The 20,075-nt window shown below is 37.5% G+C and overlaps 2 pseudogenes; both read right to left on the bottom strand.

Moving 5' to 3' along the window:
• Nucleotides 1-5,191: 5,191 nt before the first annotated feature.
• On the bottom strand, nucleotides 5,192-7,077 carry LOC139704242 (unconventional prefoldin RPB5 interactor pseudogene; annotated as a pseudogene).
• A 7,505-nt stretch (nucleotides 7,078-14,582) lies between these two features.
• LOC114079321 (ribonuclease H1 pseudogene) lies at nucleotides 14,583-15,464 on the bottom strand (annotated as a pseudogene).
• Between the last annotated feature and the right edge of the window lie 4,611 nt (nucleotides 15,465-20,075).

Below are 20,075 nucleotides of genomic sequence, written 5' to 3'. Positions count from 1 at the left end.
ACTGAGCACTGTTGATTGATTATATTTACACACACACACACACATACAAGTCATGGGAGAAGGGAGACTCTGCCTTCAGCTGTCAGACTCAGTCCTGGAGGTGGTATTGATGTGTTAGTGTGTGTGGTGGTTATTTTTTTTTTTCTTTTTTCCTTTTCCTTTCTTCCTTTTCTTCACTCCCCCACGCCACCTCTCCTAGAGGCTACACAATGGCAATCTTCTCTCAGTAAGATGCATCCTGCTTTGTTTTCTGTAGATCCACCCATCCTCATAATGTTCAAGTTAAAGGCTATGGTTTTCCCTTTGGGGACCTTTTGTGTATTACTGCTCTCTCTGATTAGTGTTGGTCTTAGTTAGGATTTCTTTGCCTTTTTGTTTGGCTTCATACTGAAAAAGGATTCCCCCCACCCCAACATTTTGTTAATAATCCAGTGGTGATCAACTGGGGATAAATAATTCACCCTGGCATAGAAAAAAACAATCACTTAGAAGTCTCAAAGAAATATACCATATGAGGGAAAAACAAAACTGGGAGAAGATCCAGAATATTATCATTTTTCCTATGGTAAAACCAGTGTGCCTCTTCAGGAGAAATGATTTCAAATTATTATTATTAAACCACAAGGATCTCTTTTCTCAGGGTGTAGAAGCTGCTGAACTGCTTTTCACCCAATTCAATGTGGTTTCTTTGGAAAATTTTCAGCAGAGGAACGCATATGCTGCAGTGTCTTAGTGGAAAGAGTCTTAATAAAAACAAGAACCCAACTTGTAAACAAAATATGCATCATGTTATGTTTTTTTCTCATAATAACCTGTCTGTTGCTAATCGAGCTATATCTGCAGTTCTGCACTGTAGGAAGGCAGGGATACATACAAGGAATCAGGACACTGTTGCATATAGAGGTACTGCAAGAATAAACGAGTAGCAGCTGGAACCACGTCTGTGAACCAAAGACCATTATCAGCTGTGACACAATCCATCACAAGGAGGGCAGAGGAAACTTTTTTTTTCCCTAAATGTATTTGGTCGCCTATGCTTGGTCAAATATTGAAGGGCTATGATTTAAGGTTGTGTCCAAGGTTGGCAGGAGCTAAAGCGGCAAGCTCTCCTGTATTTATGCTGCAGGTTCGGGGACATTGTGCTACATTTTCTGATTAGCTCGCACAATATTCGCCACCAGGATCACCTTTACCAATGTAAGAGAGGCCCTCTCCCTCGCGGGCCCACTCTTCCATCAGTCCCCTCCTTCCTCCCCTGTGTAGCTCTTGGTGCCCAAGTATTATAACTCAGCCCCTCTCTCTGCTTCTGACACATCCTACCACTGGGAATACTTGAGCAGGGCTTATGCCTGAAGGGAACCCCGGGCAGAGAAGATAAACCCAGGCCCTCTATAGTATATCATTTAAATCTCCTCTTTAGAAAGCATTGTCAAACCCTGCGTCTGGGTCCCACAGGGGATAAGCTGAGTAGAGTCCTGCTTTAAATCTCCTGGTGATCATGCGCTGGGATTCTAAAGGGCTCCCACAGGGAAACTTGCAGTACATTTTGTAAGAAATGCAAATGCAGGTGACTTGGGGAGTAGGCTCCCAGGTGTTCACTTCCCTGCCTCTCTGTCTGAAGCCTGTGGGGGAGCACAGGTTGTGGGGCAGCAACCAAGGGTGGCCAGGCAGGCCGGCTGTGAGGTGGGAACCATTAGGGCAAGGAGACTGGGTGCCCCTTTCCCAGAAGAGCGCCTGTCTGCAGCCAGGGTTGTGGAGAGTCCCCTACTGGGTTCAGGATGGGGAAAGACCTAGGCCCTATGTTTGTGTCTGGAGCTGTGTGGGGAGGAGGAGGCGGGACCTGCCGTCCTGCAGTGGCAGCACAGGCGCTGGATGCTCTGGAAGTAGATCATGGATCTCTTCTGCTACCCTGACACCCCAAGCTCAGCCAGGGGCCGCGCTGGTACCCTGGACCCACTTGGCTGGGCAGAAACTTGCTGCCCGCTCCCAGCCTCTGAACCTCTGAACTTTGCAAATGCATCTTACCTGGGATGGCACACTCTGAGGAGGCTGCCACGCGAGAGCCCAGGAGGAAACCAAGGTGTGGGTGGGCGGGGAGGGAGGCAGTGGGTGTGGAGGCTGAGTACCCTTTAAGGCTACCACTTCTTCAGCAAGAGGGAAACAGAACTTTTAGAAGGTCCAAGAGGGACAAAGCTCATGTGCTCAGGCTTAAGAGGTTGCCCAAAGCTAAGGTGCTGAGGTGTTAGTGGAGATTTTGAGACCTGTCTTTGCCTGCCAGGTGTGCTCTTTGGTGCAGCATATTTATGTCTCTGTCCTGGAACTTTGGTCCTTGTGCTCCAGCTCTATCCTCTGTCTAACCACCCTCCCACCCCCACCCTTATGCCCTTCTTTAGCCTAACTTCTCAACCTTTAGAAGCTCTGTAATAGTATTGCCACCCTGAGAATTGCCCAGAGGAAAAGCGCTGTTCACCTCTCCATGTGCATTGCTATTTCAGCTAGGAGGAGACCCCCTAACCTTCAGAACTCTAGGGACACTTGCTGATGCTTGGTTCCAGCAAAACCAACCCACATATGCAACACTGTTTCACAAAACTTCCCAAAGTGGGGCAGGCCCAGGGCTGCAGTTGGGAGGGGAGGGGCTCCTGCTTCACACCTTAAGGATCCTGGTTTCTGAAGCTTTCTCATGTTCTTCTGTGAAAAGATTTAGCTGTCTTCCCAGAAAGGACTTCCTTTGTAAAAGCATTATTGTTTAGATTTGGTCACTTGTCTAAGGACCTTGAAGTTAGTCCTTTGATAGTACCTGAGAGTGGGAAATAATTCCCTAAGAGCAATGTTTCTTTGTAGGCCTTTCTGTTTCTTTTGTACATGATTTTATGAAAACACTAATTTACCCCTACACACTTTTTTATTGCACGCCCCCTACCCCACCCACTTCCATCTCTCTGTAATAAACCCCCCTCCCCTTCCTTCTCAGGCATTTTGGGAAGTGTTAAAAAATGATAGCTTATTTTTAGAGCAATTTAATTTGCAGCTTATGAATACTAATGCACTTTTATATGAAGTGATGGGTTAACTCAGCTGTGCCTTACAACATCACCAATCTGGTAGTTTAGTATTAGATTGCCAGTGATTTGAGGTCCAACATGGGGGTTGGTAGGATTTTGTGCATGAGTCAGTGGCAAGGAGGATAGGCATGAAAATGATGTCCTTGACCTAGTTCTGCTAAGTACTTGAAAACATACCACAAACTCGTGGCTCTGAGTTTTTCTTTTTCTGAGCTCAGTCTTTTTTTCTGCCATGTAACTGCAATGGAACCTGCAGTGCTTGGTAGTACCAATTTGCACTTTCTATTTCATGTTTGTTTTTGTACACTTCAGCTCTGCTTTTGTCTTTCACTAAGCTGTTTCAGGCACCAAAGTTACTCAAGGCATCTGGTATACCACTGTTAGTCACTTAGACATGCATTGTTTTTTAATGCTACTTACTTTATACTATTGCTGCCATGGAATTTTAAAGTAAAAAAAATATGGAGCTAGGGAAATAGAATTAATAATCACTTTTTACTCAGCTTGCTTTCTCATTCTGGGTTCTGTAGAATAGGGTGAACCACAAATGGACTACAGCTTCTGCATTTCAATACACTAAATATGTGGCAAATGAAGACAAAAAATTCAGACTGGATGCTATAAGACCAAACAGGTGTAAGGTTCTTCTTCTAACATGTTTGGCTTTGGGAGTGGGGATCACTTAAATAGCAATTGGGAAGGAAAGGGAGAGCTCCTTTGTTGAGTGGTTTGCACTATGGTTTAGGAGCAGGGTTAACTGAAACAAAAACTGTTTTTATCTACAAAACATACAGCTGATCAGAACTGAATATAGGACAAATTTTCTACATTTTTAGGTGATCTTTCAAAATCAGTTCTCTTTTCTAATTTACCCATTAATTACTGGGGATTCAAGCTAACCCTTTTATCATTAAAATATTTATTCATAAAACTTTTTACAGTTGTGCTGTTCTAGCTACAAAGAGCTTATACTTTTCTAGGACATAATTTCACCTTGGTTAAGCAAGAATTCATTAAAAAAGCTATAAATAACCCTTAAATATTTAGCCATGAATAGAAGGTGAACTCGCATTGATGGCTTATTTTATGACAAATGCAGAATGCCTTTTAAAAGCTACATTTTAGCATACATCAAGCTAGTTATTAACACTTGCAGTATAATTTTCAATGTTAGACTAAATTTTTCTTTAAGAAATGTTACTACAAAGTAACAAAGTAACTACGTTATCTGGTTATTTAGTAGTCATAAAGAAGGCCTAAAGAATGAAAATGTTGGAAAGATTAAAACCTAAGAAAAATTTTATTTGAAAAATTAATTCATTCCTTTTTTTAAAACATTGAGACAAACTTTTCTTTTCTCCCAAAGGTAATCCCAGTGAAAATTATACAGAAGAGGAAGAAGTAGTTCCTATGGAATTGTAAGAATTCAATAATCTGTTGTGTGGTATATACACATATGAATCAAAGACATTTCCATATTCAGTTCTAAATTATAAAGTTTGCAACATTTTACAGACAAAGTTTCATAAAATTTTTAATTGAAAAAAATGCTTTACAAAATATCATTCTTCCAGTCAAAGAAACTTTCCCAAGGGGTATGTGTAGCTTTCTGTCTGAAAGATTACAGTATGACATTCAAAGGAAAGAAGTTTTTGTGTATTTGTTTTTCTTTCTTTCTTTTAAAATGCCACCTAGCTTATGAAACCTATGAGGAAAGTAGATTTTTTAAAAAGTGCCTTTAAAATGCAAAAGCAAGTCATATAATTGTTGAAGCATTTGATATCTTAAAAGATTCTTTTAAATGGTCCATATGGTACACACAATATCACAGCTGGTGCAAAACTGCTTGTATTTAGTTTAAAACACAAAAGCAATGTGTACAAACTGTGTTCTTTGAAAAATTATTCAAAATTGTAAGGCCAACTTAGTAGTAAGAGAATTCACAAAACAAGCTGAATATTACTGTATTCCAACATTTACTTTGATTTTTGTAATATCACTGATAAGAATAAGAGAGCTTGCTACCAAACTAATTCAAAACACCTTATTTCAAACTACATGTAACATATTTTGCTTATACATTCTAAAAATTCACAACTAGATTTTAGGATGTAAACTCACATTAACTAGTTTTTCTGTTGAAATATGGCAGCTTTGAACTTTGAAACCCTTTTGGCAGTTTCTTCTGATATTTCTGACAGAAATTCTTTTTGTTCCAGAATGGTGAGTAGTACAGGATGATCAATGACTGGGTGTGGTGTTAAAGAGGATAAAAATTCTTTTTCTATTACAGTTCCAGAAAAAGCCTCAGATGCTCTTGATAATGGCAAAAGTTTATTGCCGCAGTCTGGCTGGGCACAAATCACCAGCCACTCAAGCAGGAATAAACTTTATTTCCAAACTCTCCAGAACACCATGCATGCGGCCTTCCCCAGGGACACACCACCCACCAACTGGAAATCCCTCCTCCAGCACTTCCCCTACCAAGGAGAACTCCCCAGGAATCCCCGGGAGAACTCCAAATCAGCCCCAGTGCCTGAGGCTGACAGCAGGGGTCTAATATACATTTGAATACACAGCTTAACATAACCATCATCATCTCAGTGGCTTGCTGGCATCACCTCTCAACCACTCCATTCTGGCAAAAAATGCCATGCATCATTCAGACTAGGATATGGCTCTCAGCAGTTTATTTTGATGATTTTCTTGTTGTGATTCTTCTTCTAAAATGCTTTCACTGGTGTCACTGCAATTGACTTCTTCACAGCTAATACTCCTCAAAACTCCCTCCTATCATCAAATTCAGCATCACTACTTTCACTGATATCACTACAAACATTATTTTCTCTGCTTTGAGACTTCAGAATAGATTTACAAGGACCATATTCTCCATTCACAACATCAACAAAGACTCTGTAAATGTCAGCAGGAGTCCTGATTGTAGGCAGCTCTTGACCATAATGACCACTCTTCCAGAGTTGTTCTTTCCTTTAAGTTTGACTTCTTCTTTCTTTTCACTGAATTTAAAGTGGTATTTTTTTTCTAGTATTTATCCAAACCCTCTTAGGTTCAACAGTATAAGGAAAATATACTTGAACCATTACTGAAGAGTTCAACTGACTAGTCACTTGTCCATTGAATTGTTCTGAATGTGTAACATCCTAATGATAACTACTAGGGGTAAGTAGTTTGTTTCTTCATTCACATTTGAGTTTTGATCTTCCTTCTCCACTTCAGAAGAGGCTGTGTCTTCTCCATTTGCAGTCACAGTATCCGGCTTACTATCAAGTTCACCCAGCAATTCCTCTTGCCTCTCTAGTTCTTCAAGTCGAGCCCACAGTTTCTTATCAGCAAGCAAATCCTCAGATTTTACTTCATTTGCAAAAGTTGCTTAAAAAATGTTTGAAGTTTTTGTTTGGAATGAGGTTTTTGAGCAATTCGTTGTTTGGCTTTAAACTCAAAGTCACTTTTAATTTCAACAATATCACCTGCAGCATCGCTCATTTTCTGCAAATCTTCTGTGAATTTAACTCTGGATTCAAAAATTTTCCATCACTTTTTTTAAACCATCTATTGTTTTTCTTACATCTTTTCCTGTTCCTCACAGAGTCACACCACCTCCGGGGCACGCAACAGCGCCAAGGCGGAAGCGTGTGTCACAAACTTCGACTCATTTCAGAGTCAGAGGAGGCCTCCGTGAATGGGGCACCGGTTTATGGAGGCGGCCTGGCCGGCTGCTGCCCAGAGTCCTCCTGCTTGCCTTCATGCACTGCTCGCCCGCTGCTGAGGAGGCCATGCTTGTCTTCGCCGCTGCCGCGGGGCCGCTGCTCGCGTCTGTGCTGGAGGCTCTAGGCTTCTCGCTCTCGCCGCAGCTGCAGGCTCGGAGCAGCAGGCCCACAGCCAGGGCGGAAGGCTGACTCTTAGGTGGCAGAGCCCAGCCAAATGTCCCGTGGCGGCTGAGCCTCCTCTGCGGTTCTCCTCTGCTTTTCTTTTCAGCAAAAGCTGAATGCATAGTTCTTTTCTATTTTGCAATCCTGGCTCTTAAGATGGTCACTGGGATCCTCCTTGTGGTTCGTTTTGTTCTTGAGGGGACAGCACCTAGAGGACATATTTTCATTTCTCTCTCTCTCTCTCTCTCTCTCTCTCTCTCTCTCTCTCTCTCTCTCTCTCTCTCAATTATAATATCACTCTCTTTATGGAAATTATAATTAATTCTATATTCATTTAGTGAGAAATAGTATATTAATTATATGGCATTGTCCCATCAGTCAACTTAGTATATTCCTCCATTTAGCCTTTAGTCACCCCCCCCATCATTTCATTCTTTCCAAGTTTTAAAAACACTCATCTGCAAACTTAAGCTTGCCCTGCTCTTCCAAACACTACACCATGTGTTTCTCTTCCTCCTTTTGAAGCCACTTTAGAAGGTGGTGGTGCTGGGCCACCGTAGGCTCAGATGCCTGGAGTTTCTGTCAAGGACAGAAAAGTTTGGCAGAAGCCATGGCTTTGGAAAGAGAACTATATCATGATTTGTTTTTTGCAAAGCCTTAAGCTAGCCATTTGTCAGTAATGCATCCCCCCTCCTTGAAACATAATAAATCCTGTCCTGACTTTATACTGAAGAACTGAGGAAACTTAATGGCAAGTCAGAAACTTAGACACATTTCTAGGTTAAACATCAAGTCCTCAGTTTTAGGAGAGTTGCCCTGGATAAAGAATTCATTTATCTTAACTTCAAATCTTAAAATTCTTAGGAATGGAGAAAATGCTTTACAATAAAGATAACTCACAACTATTTTTAGTGATTCTTTACAATTCCTTTCTCAATAGCTGGTGGTTTTGTACAAAATAGTTTCCTCTGTTTGAGGAGTCAAGCAGTGCATTACAAGCTAAGTTTTCAGATTAACTATTTAGAACTGGCAAGAAGAAAAGGAAGTGTGAACTTCATTGAATTTACATATGTGAGTGTATGCATCGCTTTTTTAGGTATCAATGAATGTAGTTGTAATTAAAATCCCCCCCCCAACATCCCTCTGCACAGAGTGGCTCACTGAAGCATGTGTAACCCTTTTGGTAATACACTCTTAGCATAGCTTGAGAGGGATTTTTGTCTCTATTCTTTCCACTTCCTGTGTGCAGCAAATGCTGTACTGTTTTTGTACTCTAATACATAAGAAAGGTAAAAAAAAGAGGGCTTAAATACTAAAATAGAAACAATACCCCTTAATTATAATATTTTTTGAAACAGTCACTTAAAATCTGAAAACTCATTTTCTTAAGTTATATTACTATTGTGCAACAGGTGTTGTAATTGTTAAGCAAAGAAATTAAACCCTCAGTAGTCATTATTATTCTTCTTCAACTTTTTTTTTGAGGCAGATTAAAATCGTGAACCCAGTATGCTTGAATATTCTCCATGCTCTTAAATTATTTGTTTTCTGGGAATTTTTATTTTTTATTAACTTAATATTTTTTTCTGTTACACTAAAAATATTATCCCACTAATGGCAGTTAAGGAAATAAAATTTCTTACATCTCAGACATATAATAACAGATATGAAATAGAGATAATACTTTAAAATATTTCTTTATTTATCTGATACAAAAAAGCATATAAATTATACAATTTTATGAGATTCCATGTGAAGCTTTTATATATGTATACATGTATAATGATATAGGAAATATTTTTGTGGAATGATATTAAATATGAGAAATATATTACAGATGCAGTAACAGATTTTATGTAAGGTATCATAGTCTGTTTTCTGTTGCTATAACAATACCTGAGACCAGGTAATTACTAATGACTAAAGGTTGATTTAGTTCTTTGTTCTGAAGGCTGGTAAGTCCAAGAACGTGGTGCTGGCACTTGCTTGGTATCTGGGGAGGGGCTTCTTGCTACATTGTAACATGGTGGAGGCATTATATGATGAGGCAGAGTACATGTGCCAGATAGATAACTGGTCCATGAGTGCACATTTAACTTTCTAGATTTTTAAAAGAATATTGCTCTTTTGCATTAACAAAAGTGTTCTAATTGTTTTGACGCCTATATAATTATACCTATGCTCTAAGTAAGTAAGAATCATAATTAATTTTTAGGGAATGTTTTCTGTGTGCTAGGCACTCTACTGACTTACCTGATTTAGCCCTCAAAACCACAGGTAGGAATTTCTATTATATTTCTGTTAAAGCTTATGAAGCCCAAATGTGAAAAGGTTAAGGAAGTTTCTTGAGAACCTCCAGCCAGTAATTGAAGGATTTGGGTATATGTCCAAGGGATCTTACTCCAGAATATATTCCACAGCATTATGTGAAAGTGATCCATAATTTGTTTCTGTGAATCATTTTGATGTGAAACTAAAAGGAGATGCAGCATGTTCAGTGTTTAGATGTTTAGAATTTTAATGCTTCCTTATGAAGATATGATTTACATATATTGAAATAGATAGTTATGAACTTTACAGCTTGATGCATTTTGACAATTGTGGGCATCATTGTAACCAGGACACTAGTGAACATTAAAAAAAAAAATTCCCACATCCCAGGAAACTCTGCATTTCCATTAATTTCTTACCCACATCCTCTCTAAAAGGCAACCAATGCTCTGATTTCTCTTGTGTTAGCTTGGCTTGGCTTCATTAGATCATGAAGTCCTTGAACTTTTGAGTTATTATTTTTGATGTTAATGTCATTGTGTGATAGATGTATAGAATTGATGTGGGAGCTTCTGTTTTATTTTGTAAACTAGAATCTCCTAATTAAAAAGACTAACTTTTACTGAACATCCAGAAGTTGTCAGGAACTACCAAGCGTCACAGTTTAGAGAGGTTGCCACAGTTAACATAGATGCTGGTGAAAGACAGGAATCTCCTGGATCAGAGAAAAAAATACTTAGGACTCAGGGCATAACAGTATGAGCTTCAAGTTGTCATCAGTTCCCCTGTTATGAGATCCATGATTCGGGCAGTGCTGAGTGACTCTGTAGATATTTGTACACAGTGGATTTGTGTCACAACTGAGAAATTTGGAGTTTAGAAAACTCCCTACTCTTAAGGGGCTACTAGCAAAGCAGTCTAATTTTTACCCTTCAGAGAGAGAGTATGTTTATTATCCTGGTCAGGAAACAAATGTATCCTCTACTCTGGAGATAGACCCTATACCTAAATTCCAAATGTAAGTTGTCATTTAAATCTACTTCTGCAAGTCAACTCTTTCTTTCCTTTCTGTATGTCTCAGTAGTGCCAGCTATTCTTATTGTTACAATAACACTCTTTGTCTAGAGAAATACTTTAGATGGAAATTAACATAGAAATGATTGTGAGCTTTTGAGAAGATGGACAATATGAAATCTTATGTGATAAACCTACCTGCACTTAATGACTAAAATATGTATTCCTCTATGATAAACCTATAACCACTCAAATTTTACATTTAGTTACTGAGAAAGATTTAAAATGTGAGTATTTAGTCTTTGACCCATAAGTTCTTCACCTAAGCATACAGAGAGTAATAGGTATGAGATGGAGTTCTGACAGAATACTTATCTAGGATGCAATGGGAAGAAAGGGAAATCTTTTATAAAAATGTGACATGATGTGACTCCTGAAGGCATGTTTCAATTAGCAGGAGAGATAAGCATGTTCTTGGCGAGGGGAAAATATCATTTGTGTTAAAGTCAGAGGCTAGACTTATTTATGGATAGAGTGATTGGGGATTCATGGGAAAGTTAGTGGAATGATGTTTTTGAGGATTAATGAAATTAAAGTTGGAGGTCTGAAAAGCCTGGTGGAAGAGTTAGACTGGAGGTATTAAAATTAGTGAATTAGAGAATATGTCTGAAAAGGGGAGTAAGATGATTGAGAATTGCAAGATCATGGACAGAAAGTGTAATGGATGCAACTGAGTGTGGGGAGGGATATAACTGGGAGGAAGGAGTGATTTGTGTGATTAGAAAGGAATCAAAGAAAATGTCCTTCTGTCACTTAAAGATGAGAACCTGGACTTGATTGGAAGGATGGTTCCAGGTGTGTACTATGAGTAGAAGGAAAATCACTCACCAATCAGGAATGGATTAACTGAAGACCCATCCTAAGAAGTTGTGGGCCATGAAGGACCATGCTTCTTTTAACTTAAGGATGGGTGAAGTAAAAAGTGTGCCTGAGGGACCCTGGAGTCACCTTTGTGAAGCCTCATGAGAATGTGACCTCAATCTACTCTTTGAAGTCACAGTTGATTTATTGAGAATGTGAAACAGGAAAAGAAATGAGTGACTGCATCTATGTCCTTGATAGTTAGGTACAGTGGATAGGTAGGTGAACTTAGGTTATCTATTCTCTTATATAATTTGAGGCCACTTTTCTAGCTCTAGATTTTGATAGTCTCTTCAAGGGGTAGTACTACATCACTGGGTAGTACTTATAGGCAAAAATTTATTTCCTTGTAAGATGATGTGAAGTAGTGTCATGAAATGATGGGGAAGGTCACAGCCTCTTTGAACTCAAGAAATTTTTCACTAATTGTGTACACATTTTTTTTTGTTTGTAACAGCTCTAAGGTGCTAATCCTGTTCCAGTAGTGTCACATATTTTATTGGCCCTTGATGATCACTGTTTAGTGTAGTCATACCTTAAAAAACAGTTTGCTAACAGCACAAATTTTGGAAATGAATTTTGTTTTTTTCTACTCTCTTCTAATTTGATTTGTGTTTTAGGGTGTTAGTAACTGTGCTCTGGATATTTTAATGCCATAAAATTTATAAAACAATATTTTAAGGAAGATATCTTTTATTAAAACAAGAAAAAATTGACTTATTAAAGACCAGTAGAGGAAGGGAATCAGGGGAAGGCAGGAAGGGAGGAAGTACTAATGATTGAAATGGAGAAAACTGTTGTGTGCATTTGTGAATATGTCAAAATGAAGCTCATTATTATGTGTCAATAATTTATACCAAAGCATTAAAAAAATTATTAATGGCTATTCAAACTTTACAATAATGTAACTAGCAATATCTTATAATCATTGTTTGAAATTTCTTTGATTTAGAGCTGGATTTCTTATTAGAGATATAGTTTCTAGAACCAATATTTATAGGACCCCAAGTACAATTCACACAAAAGGGGGAAGGAGTTCATTTTAGGTGGTGGTTGCAGTAGGTAGAAGCATATTGACAGCTTAAACCTGAATTCTGTCATTTCAGTGGGTGAGTGGTGACTTAGTCAAACTTTTTGCAACTTAAGGTAAAGGCAGTAGACAGTTGCACTATACCAAAAGACTGAATGCTGTAGTGTTAAAGGATCTGAAGGTTGTCTATTAACATGTTTTTGAATAAAAAAGTGAAATGTATACTACTTTCACAGAAAGGTTCCACTTTGGAATCCTGTGCACTCTGTCATTTGGATATGTACTTACTTTCTCACTGTCTCTGATGCTCACTAACTTGGATTTCTGAGGGCCTCAGGAAAGGAAGTCAGGGTCATTTAGTTCTAGCCTATGTACAATCTTATTCTTTTACTTTTTTCTAGCTTTACTTTATTTATTTATATGTGGTGCTGAGGAATGAACCCAGGGAATCACACATGCTAGGTTAGTGCTCTGCCAGTGAGCCACAACCTCAGCCATTATTCTTTTACTTTTATTACTCAAAGTAAAAGGACACATTACCTATCTCTGTGCAACTTAATAACAGCTTTTGCCTAAAAATTCTCTCATTTCTCTATTACAGTTTTAATGTAAGACAAATGTTTGACTATTCATTTCTTGCACTATTTAAAATTGGTAGAAATACTTTTGAAGGGGTTGGGGATATAGCTCAGTTGATAGAGTTCTTGCCTTACATGCACAAGGCCCTGGGTTCAAACCCCAGCCATACACACACACACACACACACACACACACACACACACACACAAATACTTTTGGATATTTTGTTAGGAACTATTCTTACCTCTTTCCATTGTAGAATTTTAATAAAATTAAGGAAAATGATAGAATTGGGGACTGTTTATAGATACATCAGTACAGGCTCAGAAAAATTCAAAAAATTGCAGAAAAGTGGAAACATATATTTTAATTATTTCTTGATTATTGCAAATTATTCATATTTTGAGCTGCTAAATAGTGAAATACCACTTCAACATAATATCTCAGAGGTTAAAATATAGTTTGAGCTTTAGAAATCTTAAGGACAAATACTAAGCAAGTTGAGCAAATTAATGGGCATGGATATATGCTAGACATTTATCTCATGGCTAAATCTTGGACATTTGTGTCCTTTTCCTATCTGTTACCTGTTAAAATCTTTTACCCAAGAGAGTTATTGAGTAAGGGTTCATATTTGTGTGTGTGTGAGTGAGTGTGTGTGTGTGTGTGTGTGTGTGTGTGTGTGATTTTCTGTATTTTAATTTATGGAAAATAAAATTTAAAAATAAATGATCATGCCAAACATTTGTTTTAAATCCACACAGTATTTTTTTATTTCAATTTTTTAAAATTTATTGAGACTTTTTTGTGGCCTATCATCTGATCATCCTGGAAAATGTTCCTCACACTATTGAGACAAATGTGTATCCGGCAGTTGTTGGATGGAACGTTCTATAGATGTCTGTTAGGTCCATTTGTTCTAGAGTGCTGGACTTCAGGCCAGTAACAGCTGGGGACTTCAACACCCTGCTTTTGTTCATGTACAGATCATTCACACAGAAAATCAATAGGTACAGAAGAGTTAACCTGCACCCACACAGTATTTTAAGGAAAAAAGCCAAAGAAACTTTTCGAAGATATATGCATATTTGTCTTTAAAATCTATAACTGAGCTGGACATAGCGATGCACACCTGTAACCCTAGCAATTGGGGAGGATGAGGCAGGAGAATCCCTAGTTCAAAGCCAGCCTCAGCAGATTAGCAAGGCACTTAGAAACTCAGTGAGACCCTGTCCCTAAATGAAATATAAAAATAGGCTGGGGATGTGCCTCAGTGATTAAGTGCCCTAGATTCAATCCCTGGTACCAAAAAAAAGCTGTAACTGAGCCAAGAGTGTTGATACACACCTATAATCCCAGCACTTAGCAGGCTGAGAAAAGAACATCACAAGTTTAAGGTCAATTTGAGCCACTCACCAAGACCTCTCAAAATGAAAAAAATAAAAAGGTCTGGGGGAATATCTCAGTGGTAATGCACCCCTAGGTTCCATCCCAAGTGCCCACCACACATACACATGCACAAAATTGCAATTGTGGAGCATGTGTGAGGTCCTGGGTTCTATCCCTAGCCCTGCACACACACGCACACACACACACACACACACACATTTGAAAGAGTTGAGGCCATTCTTCCATAGCCATGGTCTCCTGTATACACAGCATCAGGCACCTGAAGTTCTTACTGTGAGCCACATGCCCAGAGTGGCTACAAGGGCAGATGACTCCACCTTGAAAATCAGAAGGTCAACGAACTCTTCCACAATTCTTCTTGAGTTCCTGTCTGCATCTTTTAACCAATGTTTTATTGATTTCTTATAAAAACAACGCCCAAGCACTTTGGGCCAAACTGCAATAAAACATATGAAAATATACTAAGCCCAGTAAGCAGTGGATCTCAGAATCACCAGAAATCAAAGACATCCACTTCCTGACACTTCCTGGAGTGCTTTTTACCAAGATGTCATAGGTCACAGTGCCTCCTGGCTCAGCTCTGTCTCCTGCAGCCACTCCTGCTGCAAGGTCTTGATGCCTACAAAGGAAAAGACAGCAACAAAAGCCATAGCTTGTCTTCTCCAGAGCACCCAAGTGACTCCACTCAGTCTTGAGACTACCGAGCCCCTTCTCTGGCCAACCTATCGACCTCTTCATTGCCCACAAATCCCGAATGACCAGGAACATGCATCTAGTGAATATCCCTGCCGTGGGTGAGCTCCTCCAGCTGCACAAAGTCCTCTTTGTTGATCACCTCCTTCCTTTTACTCCTCTTCCACCTGTTCTTCTTCCAGCCTTGGACCTAGTTAGTAATCCCATTTATAGTGAACATACTGTCCATATATAGAACCAATTTACTGATGTTCTGAGCCTTGCTTGTTCCATGGCTTTGTAGGCTGAATGGATTTCTGCTCTTTTATTTTTCTGTCATCCAGGGAGTCTAAAGCCTATGTTTAAAGGGTGGCCTGGACCCCAGTAGCCGCCAATTGCTGCTCGTGCCCTTCTCTGCCCATTACTGGAGCAGCATCCATCAATGTAGACAACGACAGAGTCTCCCATATAAGAAAATGTATCCTTGCCAAGGGCAGGGTCTAACTCTAGGTTCTTTCGCACATACATTGTACTCGGCTCTGAGACCTCTTCTTCATGGTCATCTAAGGGCTCTCTGAGATGCTTGCTGACTTTCACTTGACTCCTGGACATCTGTATTTTTTTGCTCAGGTGGGGAAGACACCGGTCCTGTGGCCCCTATGCATGGTGTAGTAAATTCCTAGCCCATAGCAGCCCAGCCGTGCAGTGCGACCAGAGCTACTAGGCCTGCCAGAGGCAGCAGGCCCTGAATTGCTCAGGTCCATGCCCACAGCCACATCGCTCTCCAGGCTCTGCCACACCCCAAGATCTCAGGAAGGGTTCATATTAATGATTATGTGAAAGCAGAAATGAAAAGCTCAGAAGTATGTCTGCACAAAAATAATTAATATTTTGTGTCTTAAGTTTATGATTTTGAAATAAAAACAATATTTAATATTTATACCAGTCAATATCTTGGTTTTCATGCAACTATTGTTGAAATTATTATTATTTAAAATTCAGAAGTAGAGCTCTGCAACATGGGATGTAATAACTGAACAAGACACTTTTAGGTATTTCTATTCCTATACTGTTCACTACTTAGCATTTTGTAAGGGTATTTAGAGGTTAATACAATATAAGCAACACTTTAAACTCCTTATAAATAAACAGGTTACAGAAATAACTCATAAGTAAGAGTTAGACTCTCTAGGCCTGTGGCATATTTACATCACACTGTAGTTTCTACTATATTTTTTAGTATTGTCTGTTGCTGTGATTTTTCTTAGATACTAGCAGGTAGTATTAATGAAAATCTGAAAATAAGACATGAAATAAAAATAGGTGGTCAATAGTGCTTAAGTAATTTAAAACTGACTGGAAGAAATGAAAAGCATTATGAAAAACTTCTGTTAGCTCTTGTCTCTGGGCAGTCATTGCAGGGCTTTTAAGATATCTTGTGTCATTGATTCTTACTTCCTGATTATTTGACAATAGTTGCTATTTTCTTGTACATTGTTATCTCTTAAGGATTGCTATGGCTATTTCAAATTTCTTTATTAACCAGTTTTATGGAACAAAGGGTGAAAATCCCTGCTTTTACGTTGTGCTCATTGGTTTTTTATTTTTTTTTTTTGTATATTTTGTTTGTTTTTAGGTTTTTTTTTTTTTTTTGGCACCTCATTTATCATGAAGGAGAAGATAAGAGGCCCAATTCAAAGACACTCGTAAAATTCATCACCTTGTGATCACTTTAGAGGCTGATCTCCAATTTGATTAGAAGTGATGCTTTAATAACACAAACAAAAGGGATGATGTGTTTCTGTGATGGTATCATTTAACTATTTTTTTCTGATTAATTTTGTAGGGTGTAATGATATCATAGAGTGATCTTTCATTTTTGTTATTCTAGTGCTGAAGGCCCCATAGTTGTGTAACCATCAACATCATTTAATTTTAGAACATTTTTATTTATTAACTTAATAAGAAACCCTACACATATCAGCTGTCACTTCCCCTTTTCCCCTTCCCCATACCCTGGCAACAATTAATGTAGTTTCTGTCTATATGGATTTGTTTCTTCTGGATACATCATATAAATTAAATCATACAATTGTGGGTTCTTTTACTTAGCATAATGTTTTCAAGGTTCATACATGTTGAAGTATGATTGATGTTTTACTTTGTTTTAATATAAAACAGTATTACACTATATGGGTATATCATATTGTATTTATCCATTTTTCAGTTGATAGACACTTGAATTGTTTCCATTAGTTCCATTATAGATGATGCTACCATGAACATTTGTATATAAACTTTTGTGTGTTGATATATATTTCAGTTTTTTGGGTATACAAGTGGAATTGCTGGATCATATTTTATTTCTACTTTTAACAATGTGAGGTATCACCAAGCTGTTTCCCAAAGAATTGAACCATATTACATATCTTCTAGAAATGCATGAAGGTTCTAATTTATCCATATTCTTTCCCAGCACTTTCTATTGCCTGTCTTTTTGAATAATCACTATAGTGGATATGAACTAGTGTGGTACCATTGTGGTTTTGATTTGCATTTCTCTCATGACTGATGATATGGAGTACCTTTTCAAGTTTGAATTGATCTTTTTTGGTATGTTCTTTGGAAAAATATCTATTCAAATTCTTTGCACATTTTTAATTGAGATATTTGTCCCTTTATTTTTTAATTATAAGATTCTTTATATATTTTGTATACAAGTCTCACCAAATTTATGACTTTTAAACTATTTGCTTCTATTCTATTTATTAACTTTTCATTTTATTAGTGGTATGATTTAAAGCACAAAGTTTTAAATTTATTGAAGTCCAATTTATACTTTTTTCTTAACTTAAGTATTTAGTATTATATCTAAGAAACCATTTCTTAAGTTCAAAAAGATTTCATACCAAGTTTTCTTCTAGGCATTTTGGCCCTTACACTTAGTCTATGATCCATGGTGAGTTAATTTTTTGTATATGGTGTGAAGCATGGATTGATCCAATTTATCTTTTTGCAAGTAGACACTCTTTCAAGGAACATTATAAAATTTTATGACACATAGAAATCTTCTGAATGAATATTAATCCAAAGACCTTTTTGCCATTTTAATGTGTTTTATGGAACAATGATTTAACAATATCTTGGTATTTCAAACAAATTAGTTTATATTACATAAAACTAAACTAGGTATACTATGAAATTATTTGGTACTAATTCATGCATGCCTACTTTTACTGTAGCTTAGTTTATAAGACCATATTAAAATTTAACATTCTTGTGCAGTGCATAATAACTTTCAAGAAATTAAGATAGAACATGGGTAAGTCCATTCAGGGTGCTATAAAAAGCACCTTAGACTAGGTATTTATAAACAATAGAAATTTATTTCTCATGATTCTTGAGGCTGAAAAGTTCCAGATCAAAATGCCCCAGGATTCATTGTTCTCTGATTGAGAGATGGTGCCTTCTTGCTTTTTCTCACATGGTGGAAGGGAAGAACACACTCCTTCAAGCCTCCTTTAGGAAGGCACTAATCCCATTCTTGGGGGCAGAGTCCTTATGGCCTGATTATTTCTTAAAGGCCCAACTTCTTAGTATATTTCAGTGGGCATGAGGTTTAAAATGAATTTTGAGAGAACACAAACCCTGAGCCCACAGTGAACACTTAGACTATTTGTAGAACATTAACTCAGAATGAATAATTTTTATATCTATAGCTTTGGTTCAAAATTATTTTGACTCTTCTATGTTTATTTTCCATACTTGGCCATTTCATTAGAATAATGACAATATAACACTATATTTATATTTAATTTGTCTGCTTAGTTTTAAAAATATTGGGATGAAGGTCAGGATTCATTGTGTAGATTATACTTCTTTTATTTAAATTTATTCTAATTCACTTATTAAACATCTCATGTAAAATTCAGACATTCCTTGATATGAATGTCATCTGAAGTTTTAGTAAAACAAATACTTCTGCTGCAGTTTGCTGTGTTTTGTTAAAAGAAAAAAAATGACTCTGTTTTCCAGGAGATTCTAGTTCTGAGTTTAAAATAGGTGGAACCTCTCCTAAAGCAGGAGGACATACTTAGGGCTTTTCATCTGAGAAATGATGCAGACCTTGACTTGAGCCCTGAAAGTGGGAGTTAACTTCATACCTCTCTAATACTTCCCTTGGGTTTGGATATTCGAGTTGCTAAATATAATTGGACATTTTAGGAGTTGAATGGGGACACATCTATGTGCTGAACTTTAAGTTGAAAGCAAAGAAACTATATGCTAGATTGTCCAGTTTCATTCCATTCTATATTGATTTCCTTTGTTTGTATGCAAATATTTTGTTGCCTTTTATTTAAATATTGTGGCCTTGCCTTGGCTTTGCTCTGGTGAATTAAAAAAAGAGAAATTTACCCGTGCTTGAGCCAAAGTATTAAATTCAGATAGTTCCACTGTTCTCCTTCTGAAATCATCAATAGGGAGGTACTAAAACAGAGGATGAATCTCAGGTGTGAATAAGGCTGATCAAGGCCTACCTGATTTTCTAGTGAAAGCTTGGGAAGATCTTTGTTTTATTTTTTTATGGAATACAATAGTTTTTCGATCTGAGATGAATTTTTTCTTTTATGACATGAAAATGGTTTTCAATTAATTGGTACAGTTGTGTATCATTATGCTAGATGACTTTTGTTTTGATGTTCTGTCTTGTTTACTTTTTAGACAAGTACACAAACTAGCTTCCAAACCTTATACCTAGATAGCATTGTGAACAAGTGGGAGCTTAATGAGGAGACATGTATGTGCTGAACATGTTGTTTTTCTTTTTGCCTTAATCCATACACACATTTAACATCTGGAAGCACTGCGGATACTTGATCATATAATTCTGTGTGTATGTATATAAAGGTGTGTGTGTGTGTGTGTGTTTGTTTGTGTGTGTGTATGAATCCATATTAGGTATATAGGTAAATCAAATCAAGCAGAGATATCTCTATGCTATTTATTCAGGCTTACTTCTTGACATCTAATTGACTGTTGAATGTTAAAATGTGATTCTATGAAAATAACGGTGGCATTTTTATTAATTCAGATGTCTCTAATCTAAACTTAAGGGTTTAGCTCTTAGTACAACTCACTATTTTGATAGAGATTTTGATAATATTGAAAAAATAATGATTTAAAAATATGAGTTTCAATTTGCTTAAATATTTCCCTTTCACA

The sequence above is a fragment of the Marmota flaviventris genome, unplaced genomic scaffold (genome assembly GCF_047511675.1).
Source record: "Marmota flaviventris isolate mMarFla1 unplaced genomic scaffold, mMarFla1.hap1 Scaffold_48, whole genome shotgun sequence".
In the NCBI taxonomy this organism is placed as follows: Eukaryota; Metazoa; Chordata; class Mammalia; order Rodentia; family Sciuridae; genus Marmota; species Marmota flaviventris.
This window is presented reverse-complemented; position numbering and strand designations above follow the sequence as displayed.